Source organism: Notamacropus eugenii, chromosome 1, assembly GCF_028372415.1.
Source record: "Notamacropus eugenii isolate mMacEug1 chromosome 1, mMacEug1.pri_v2, whole genome shotgun sequence".
NCBI classification, from domain to species: Eukaryota; Metazoa; Chordata; class Mammalia; order Diprotodontia; family Macropodidae; genus Notamacropus; species Notamacropus eugenii.
In genome coordinates, this window is record NC_092872.1 from 465,640,498 (window position 1) to 465,648,250 (window position 7,753).

Genomic DNA, 7,753 nt, shown 5'->3' on the forward strand with positions numbered 1-7,753 from the left:
AGTCAGATGCTTTTTTAATAGTCAATAAGCAATAAACATGTCAGGATATTTTATTTTCTACTTCTTTTAGTCAGATGTATGATAGCAAAGATAAAGTCTACTATAGAATATTGTTTGTAAAAGCCTGCCTGTCCCCACTAGATGCTTCATCAAGGATACCTCTGATGCACGTGTCGGTTATTCTCACAAAAATGTTATATAGAGTAAAAAATAAGCATATAGGCCAATAGTTATTTATGTACTCTCAGTTGAACCCCCTCTCTTTTGTAATAATAAGGTCCATGTTTTTTCCCCCATGCTTTTGGCATCTTCCCTTTCAAAATTCCCTTCAAAGTCCCTCAAAATGATCTTACTTGCAATATGAACCACCTCTGTATTCATACTTGCTTTAATCCAAATGCTTTTCCCATTTTTGTTTTCTTCAGTGACATCTCTACCTCCTCAAAAGTGAAAAACTAGTAAGTATTAAATCAAGGATTTGAACCCAGGTTTCACGATGTTAAGTCTAAAACTCTATCCTCTCTACCACACTACAATGTTACACCATTGCCTCCTTCACAGTTTTGTTAAGAACCTGGTGAATGAAATAAAGACAGGCAAGCTAGATGTAAAAGTTGAATCATAGCGTTTTAACACTGGAAAGGAACTTTGGGTCACCTAATTCAACCTTAGACAACATAGGAAAAGTGCTAGATTAGGCACTGAGAAGACCTGGCTTTGAATCCTGGTTACATTTACTAGCTGAGTGTACCTGGGCAAGTCATATAGCTAAGGAATCAGATCTGCAAACTGGGGATCCTTCAGGGCTTCAGTGGATTCTTGATCTCATCAGGGTGGCTGCTCCCCTCAATGGTATAGATTACAGCCCATCGTTCAATTCTTGTCTCCGCTCTGCCATAAAACCTCCATAGAAGCTCTACCCAACACTAGAAGCTTTAGCTTCTAAGTCAGTGACATCAAGTTCAGCTAGAAATGGGGGTCACCAAACCACATGTATGGATCCTTTAGAGATGCATATTGACATAGTTTAAAAATGTAATATTATCTATGTCTTTAACTATTTTCCAAGTACATTTTAAAATGGTTTGGGCTACATTTCAGAGCATAGTAGATCCCATGTGGCCCTCTGGCTACATATCTATTCTATTTCAGGGATTCTCAACATTTTGTATGTCCTTTGGCAGTCTGGTGGACCTTTTTCAGAAAAATATCTTTAGATGCATAAAATAAAATATATAGGATTATAAAGAAAAATAATTATATTGAAATACAGTTGTCAAAATATTAAATAAACATTCACAGACTCCAGGTTGAGAGTCTTTCTCTCCCAACATTCCATGGGCAAAAATGTAGCACTCAGGGATATATTTGTTATAACAGCTGACATTGATATTACACTTAACCATCTGTAAAATGATTTATGTGTGTTATCTCATTTGAGTCTCATAACTTTGTGAAGTAAGTGCTTTTATTGTCACCATTTTACAGATGAGGAAACTGAGGTTCAGAGGAGTGAAATGCCTGGGATATCTAGATAGTAAGTGTCTGAGGTGGGGTTCAAACTGAGGTCTGTCAAACTCCACTCTAGCCATCACACCACATGCCTCTTGCTCTGCTATCCTTTCCTCCTGTTGCATGACTGAACTCCATTTCTAGTCATACACACCCCGTTTTGTGCACAATTGATTGTTGATAGTATGTGCAGTCTTATGCTTACCATATATTTCTCTACTTTCCTCGGGTCACTACCTATGATTTGGATTCTTTGGAGATTATTGTGTTCTAAGATTCACAGCCCCAGCACATCAACAGAAGAATCTTGATATTAAAAAGATGGCCTTTTGTGTTAAGGAACAGTTTAGGATCCTTGAAATTATGTGATTTTCCAAACCAGGATAACAATACTTAAGACACTTAATGGAATTGTTGAGAGGAAAGTGTTCTGTAAATCTCAAGGCAGTAAGGATTATAATTGTTGTTAAGAAGCATTTATCTAAAAGTTCAACCCATATGCCTTCTCTGATCAGTGATCATCAATACAGCAGTAGTTGAAATTTTTTCCCAGGTTCTAGTGTTTGGCTCTCTCTGTCAAGTCTATAGTTGTCTCTAGCTGCTGGTCATTTCTACTTTAGCTACTGACAAGTGTTATATGAGTATGATCTGGCACAAAGCGGGCAGGGGGGAGAGAAGGGGTAGTGGTGCTCCAACATACCCTTGTAAGGTAACCTTGTCCTTCCTGAAGGAATTTGGACTTACTATTTCTATATCCTCTATTGTTCTAGGGTTTATCAGTTTCAGAAAAGTAGTATTTTTAAGCGTAGGAAGATTTCTTTTTAATAGTTTACTTTGTCGTAGCCCTCTTGAGTTAACCTTTCATTTAAATTTGGGGAAAAGTGCTTGAACCTTGACTACTCTTGAACCCTGGCAGGATTGAATAATACAGTCTTCTCACCTACAACTTTCCGAGGGGAAAGTTAGTGGTGGGGTGTTTGTGGTGGGGAGGTAGAGCCTTAATAGAGCCCTTCCAGCTGGCTTCTTGGGGGGCTCTGTGCTAGACTAGGGCTCATCTTGTGAGAATGGCTTGCCTCTGATTCTTGGAACTGCCTGAGGTAATGGAGATTGGTGGACAGTCCCACGGAGATCACCTGAGCTGTTATTTCTTCACAGCTTCTGAGTCCTGGTACTTCCCCTCTTCTCACATTGATCTAGAGGTTCCTACAGACTGATGGCCTTGGAAAGTTGGCAGGATGTCTGCATAGCCCAAGGGGTGATGGACTCTTTACCCTCTGGCTCCCCTCGGCAGAGAGCTCTGCATCTCCCAGCTTGAAGTTCTGTAGATTCTGTGAGCGTTCTGGTGGAAGGTGGGGAAGCTAGACAAGGTGGGGCTGGCTAGTCTTTTTCTTTTCTTTTCCACCTAATTGTCTCCTTTTCTTTTAGCATCTGTATGGCTGTTGCTATTTCTCTCTCCTTGATTCTCTCAATCCCTTTTCTTTTTGCTACTTCAATCCTTTCCTCTTTCTTCCTCAAATACTTTTCTTTTTCTTCTCTTTCTCCATCTCTGTTTTTCTTTCTGTCTCTTTTTCTGTTTCTCTTCCTCCGTCCAAACCCCCCTCCCCTCTTTCGTCTGTCTCTTTCCTCTCCGCTTTATCTCTATATGCCTCTTTTCATCCTTCTGGAAAACTCTGGTTTTCTCTGTCCACATGTGTGTCTCTCTCTGCCTCTCTCCCCAGCTCTGTTTGTCTAAGTTTGTGCCTCCTTTTTCCTCTTCTGACTTTTATCTTCCTTCCACTCCCTCCCTCCTCTAACTTGTTGCTATCTACCTGCCTGTCTCCCTGTCTGTCTCTCCCTCCTCTCCTCTGCCTTTCTTTGCTTCTCTCTCTCTGTGAGTTTTCCTCTCTGTCTCTTCCTCCCCAGGTCCCACTCTGCCTTTCTGGGTGTCTGTATGTCTTGCTCCCTTCCTCTCTCCCTCCTCCCTGCATCTCTATGTCTGACTGCCTGACTCTTATACTCTCTCTGTCTCCTTTCTGAGTTTGGCATCCTATATACCATCCTTCTTAGAGTATGAAGGGGGCTTTACCCACTCCCCACCCCACCCCAAGCCAAGCCATGGTGTTTGCATCCTCCTCAAACATATGGGAGAGACTCGAATTTCCTAACAAGTTATTTAAACCCATATTTAGGTTTGCTTCCTGACAGACCCTCAGCCTGGGCCAAAGAGCCCCAAGAAATAGGCTCCCCAGAGGGTCATTTCCTACTGTTTCTCCTGTCCAGATGGTGTAACACTCTTGCGCCCCCCTCTCCATAATGTTTGCTTTGGACGGCTTCTCTCTTGGCAGGGATCCATCCTGGGCCCTTCTCGCTGCTGTCGACCATGTCTTGACAAAGTCTTCCTGTACTTCACTCCCCAGGTTCAGTGGGAACAGACCATCTACTTGTTTCTGTACAAAGTTTGATGTTGGCAGGACTTGCTCTATGGACTGCCCTATCACTGAAGTTCTCTTGAGAGACATGTTGTCTTCCCTTCAAATCCTGGTGTGATCCCTAGGGTGTATGTATGTGGGAGGGGACAAGGTGTCAAGTGCAGTGTACAAATGGACAAAAGGCAGGGCCCTGGTATTTTCAGTACTTAGAGCTAGATGGTGCAGCCAAACCCAGAGACCATTTCCCCCACCATCAATCTTTTAATAATAATAACCTGTATATCTACAGTACTTTAAGGTTTATATGGGACAGGAGTTCTTAATCTGGAGTCTCTGAACTAGGAGTTATTTTATATATATATATGTAATATATATATATGTACACATATTTTTTCCCCAAATTTATTAATTTACTTGTTTTCAGTTTTCAACAATCACTTTCCTAAGTTTCAGCTTTTCTCCCCCTCCTTCCCCAAGATGACATGCAATCTTATATGGGTTCTACACATGCATTCCTATTCAACACATTTTCATATTAGTCGTGTTGCATAGAAGAATTAAAATGAATGGAAGAAACCATGAGAAAAGCAAAACATAACAAAGGGGAAAATAAGGCTGCTTTATTCTGCATTCCAACTCCATAGTTCTTTCTCTGGATGTGGATGGCATTTTGCAGCATGAGTGCTTTGGAAATGTTTTAGGTCCTTGCAATGCTGTGAAAGGCTAGGTCTATGAAAAATAGTCCTCACACACTGTGCCTGTTACTGTGTGATAAATGTATTTCAATGTAATTGTCTTCCTTTGCAATCCTGTATGCTTTATACATTTAAACACATTTTTCTGAGAAGGGGTTTCTAGGTCTCACCAGAACACTTGATATCACACTTCTCTCACTACAATCCTATCTGTTAATCAAATAACATTTATTAAGCTCCTAATATGTACCAGTCACTGTGCTAAGCACCAGGGAAGTTATTGAAGGCAAAGGATGGAGCCTGCTCTCAAGGAACTCACTTACTGATGAGAAGGATAACAGTCAAACACCTGTGAACAAACAAGCTATATACAGGATAACCTGGAGGTAATCAACAAAAGGAAGACACAAGAATTCAGGGGGTCAAGAAAGGTTTCTCATAGAAGATGACTTTTAGCTGGGACTTGAGGGAAGCTAGGAGCCAGAGATGACTTGAAGGGCCCAAGCAGGAGCATCGTAATTCCTGTTTGACAAATGAGGAAACTGAGGCACAGAAAGATGAAGTGACTTTTCCAAGGTCACACAGCTGGCAAGGAAGGGCACTGGCCTTCAAATTTAAATCTTTCAGGTCTTCTGACTCTGGGTTCAGTATCCACAGGACCACATTGTTTATTTCTTCAGCTTTAATCATTTTTTGGAGCTTTGGCAGGTGAGATGGTCTGGGCCTAGGGCAATTGTCAGTGAGAACAAGGGTGGAGGAGAGGATGCTGGCGCTAGGTGTCCCTGAACATGTGTGTGTACGAATTTATGTAAGTGTAACATTACTTGGCGATGACCTACCTCCCTAGCTAGAGCCTAAAACTCTTCTGGGATTGTTCCGCCTCTCCTATCTGTACCCTTGTGTCCCCATCAGCATCCACCATGAGGCTGGGCACCTCCGAGTCTCCTGGGAAAGACTTGTTTAAGAAAGCTGACACTGAATTGAATTTGTTAGGGTGACAGCCAAGGCCAGAGGCTGGCTTCTTGTTTGAAATTCCTTTCTTGCCTTAGCAAATCGCTTTGCCACGACATTTAGCTCCAGGTTCTCAAGAACTCTTGGAAAGGAAAATTAAAGTTGGATTCAGTAGTGTTTACTGACTGTATTAGGAGTTGCTCAATGTGGGCCCTGGGGAGGCGGGCAGGGAAAGGCACTTCCTCTGGTTTCCATTCTGAGTTGTCACCTTTGTAATCCTGTAAAGCCCAGGGAGGTGGGAAGGGGTTTTGTATTTCCAACAACCTGGCCAGAGCACTCCTTAGAGCCTATTTGGTCTATTACGGAAAAGGATGCAAAGGCTGTAGGGATGTGGTGGAGAGAAGCCTAGAAGACTTCCTGTCAAAATGGCTGAGCAGCAAGGCCAGGGGAACCAGCTCCTTCCCAAACCTTTTTGCCAAACATGAAATTCCCTCCTCATCCCACCATGAATAATGAGGGGAAAGGCAGTTACCATCTCTATACCCACGATCTGCAAATCTACCTTTCCTTCCCCAAACTCTCTGCTGACCTTCAATCTTGCCTCTCCAATTGCCTTTCAGGTATCTTGACCTGGATATCCTAGGAGACATCTTCAACTCAACATTTCTAAAACAGAATTAATTATATTTTCCCCCTAATTTTTCCTCCCTTTCCTATTAGTTAGAGGGCAACAGCCATCTTCCCAGTCTCTCAGGCTCACAACCTAGGAGACATCTTGGATTCGCTGCTATCTGGGACTTGTCCTCGGGAAAACCTGCCTCCCACCTCAGTCACTCACAAGCTGTGCGACCCTGGGCAAACCACTTATGTTCTCTGGGCCTTGGTCTTTTCATCTGTGAGATGAAGAGGTTGGATATAATGACCTCTAAGGTCCCTTCATTCTGAATTTAGATCCTGTGACTCTCCCCTAAATTACTGCAATGGCTTCCTATATGGTCTTCCTACTCCAGTGGGGGAAACTCTCCTCACTCTGGTCCACCCTCGAGTCAAAGCGATTTTTCTGAAGTGCAAATCTAACCATGTCACTCACTGTTGCCTCTAAGATAAAACATTTGTTCCTCTCTTTAGCTTTTAAAACTCTTTACAAAAACAAAACAAAATAAGCAAAACTCTTCACAGCCTGGTCTCAGCCTATCTTTTCAACCTCATTGTAAAGAACCCCTCTTCTCTTTGCCCTTCCCCCCCTTTTCTGCCTGCTTCCAGTTAGTCCAAATGGCCTTTTCTCTGTTTCTAGACATGGCACGCCATCTCCTGTCCAGGTCTTTGCATTGGCCATACTCTTTGCCTGGAATGCACTCCCTCATTTCTTCCACCTCAGGGAAGTCCTTTCTTCTTTAAAGAAGCTTCTCTAGTAGCTTCTTCTGAAGGTTTTATAAACCTTCACGAGGTCTTTCCTGATGCTCCCAGCTGCTAATGCCCTTTCTCTAAAACTACCTTATATTTTACTACTTTATTTGTGGAAGCTAGATGGTGCAGTGGATAGAGCATCAGACCTGAGGTATGAAAGATTCATCCTCCTGAGTTCAAATCCTGCTTCAGACACGTCTAGCTGTGTGATCCTGGGCAAGTCACTTAATCCTGTTTGCCTCAGTTTCCTCATTTGTCAAATGAGTTGGAGAAGGAAATGGCAAACCACTCTAGTATCTCTGCCAAGAAAATCCCAAATGGGCTCACAAAGAGTTGGACATGACTGAAATGACTGAACACACCCCCAAAATGTATGCCGGACACTGCGCTAAGGGATGAGAATATAATGAAAGGCAAAAGCCAGTTTCTGCTCTCAAGAGTGACTAACCAGGATTTTAGCGCTCTGGAATTCCTAGCTAGTGTGATGAAGGGCAAGTCCTTTAGCTGTTCTAGAACTTAGCTCTGTCAATCAACAAATATTTTTAAAGTACCTATTATGTGCCAGGCACAGGGGAAGAACAAATACAAAGAATGAAGCAATCCTTACCCTCAAGAAGTTCATATTCCAACAGGAGACAAGTTCATATGTAAGTATATACAGAATAAACATAAAGAGAATGCGAATAAGGGGGTTGTTCAGTTATTTTTCAGTTGTATCCAACTCTTTGTGACCGCGTTTGGGGTTCTCCTGGCAAAGATACTGGAGTGGGTTGCATTTCC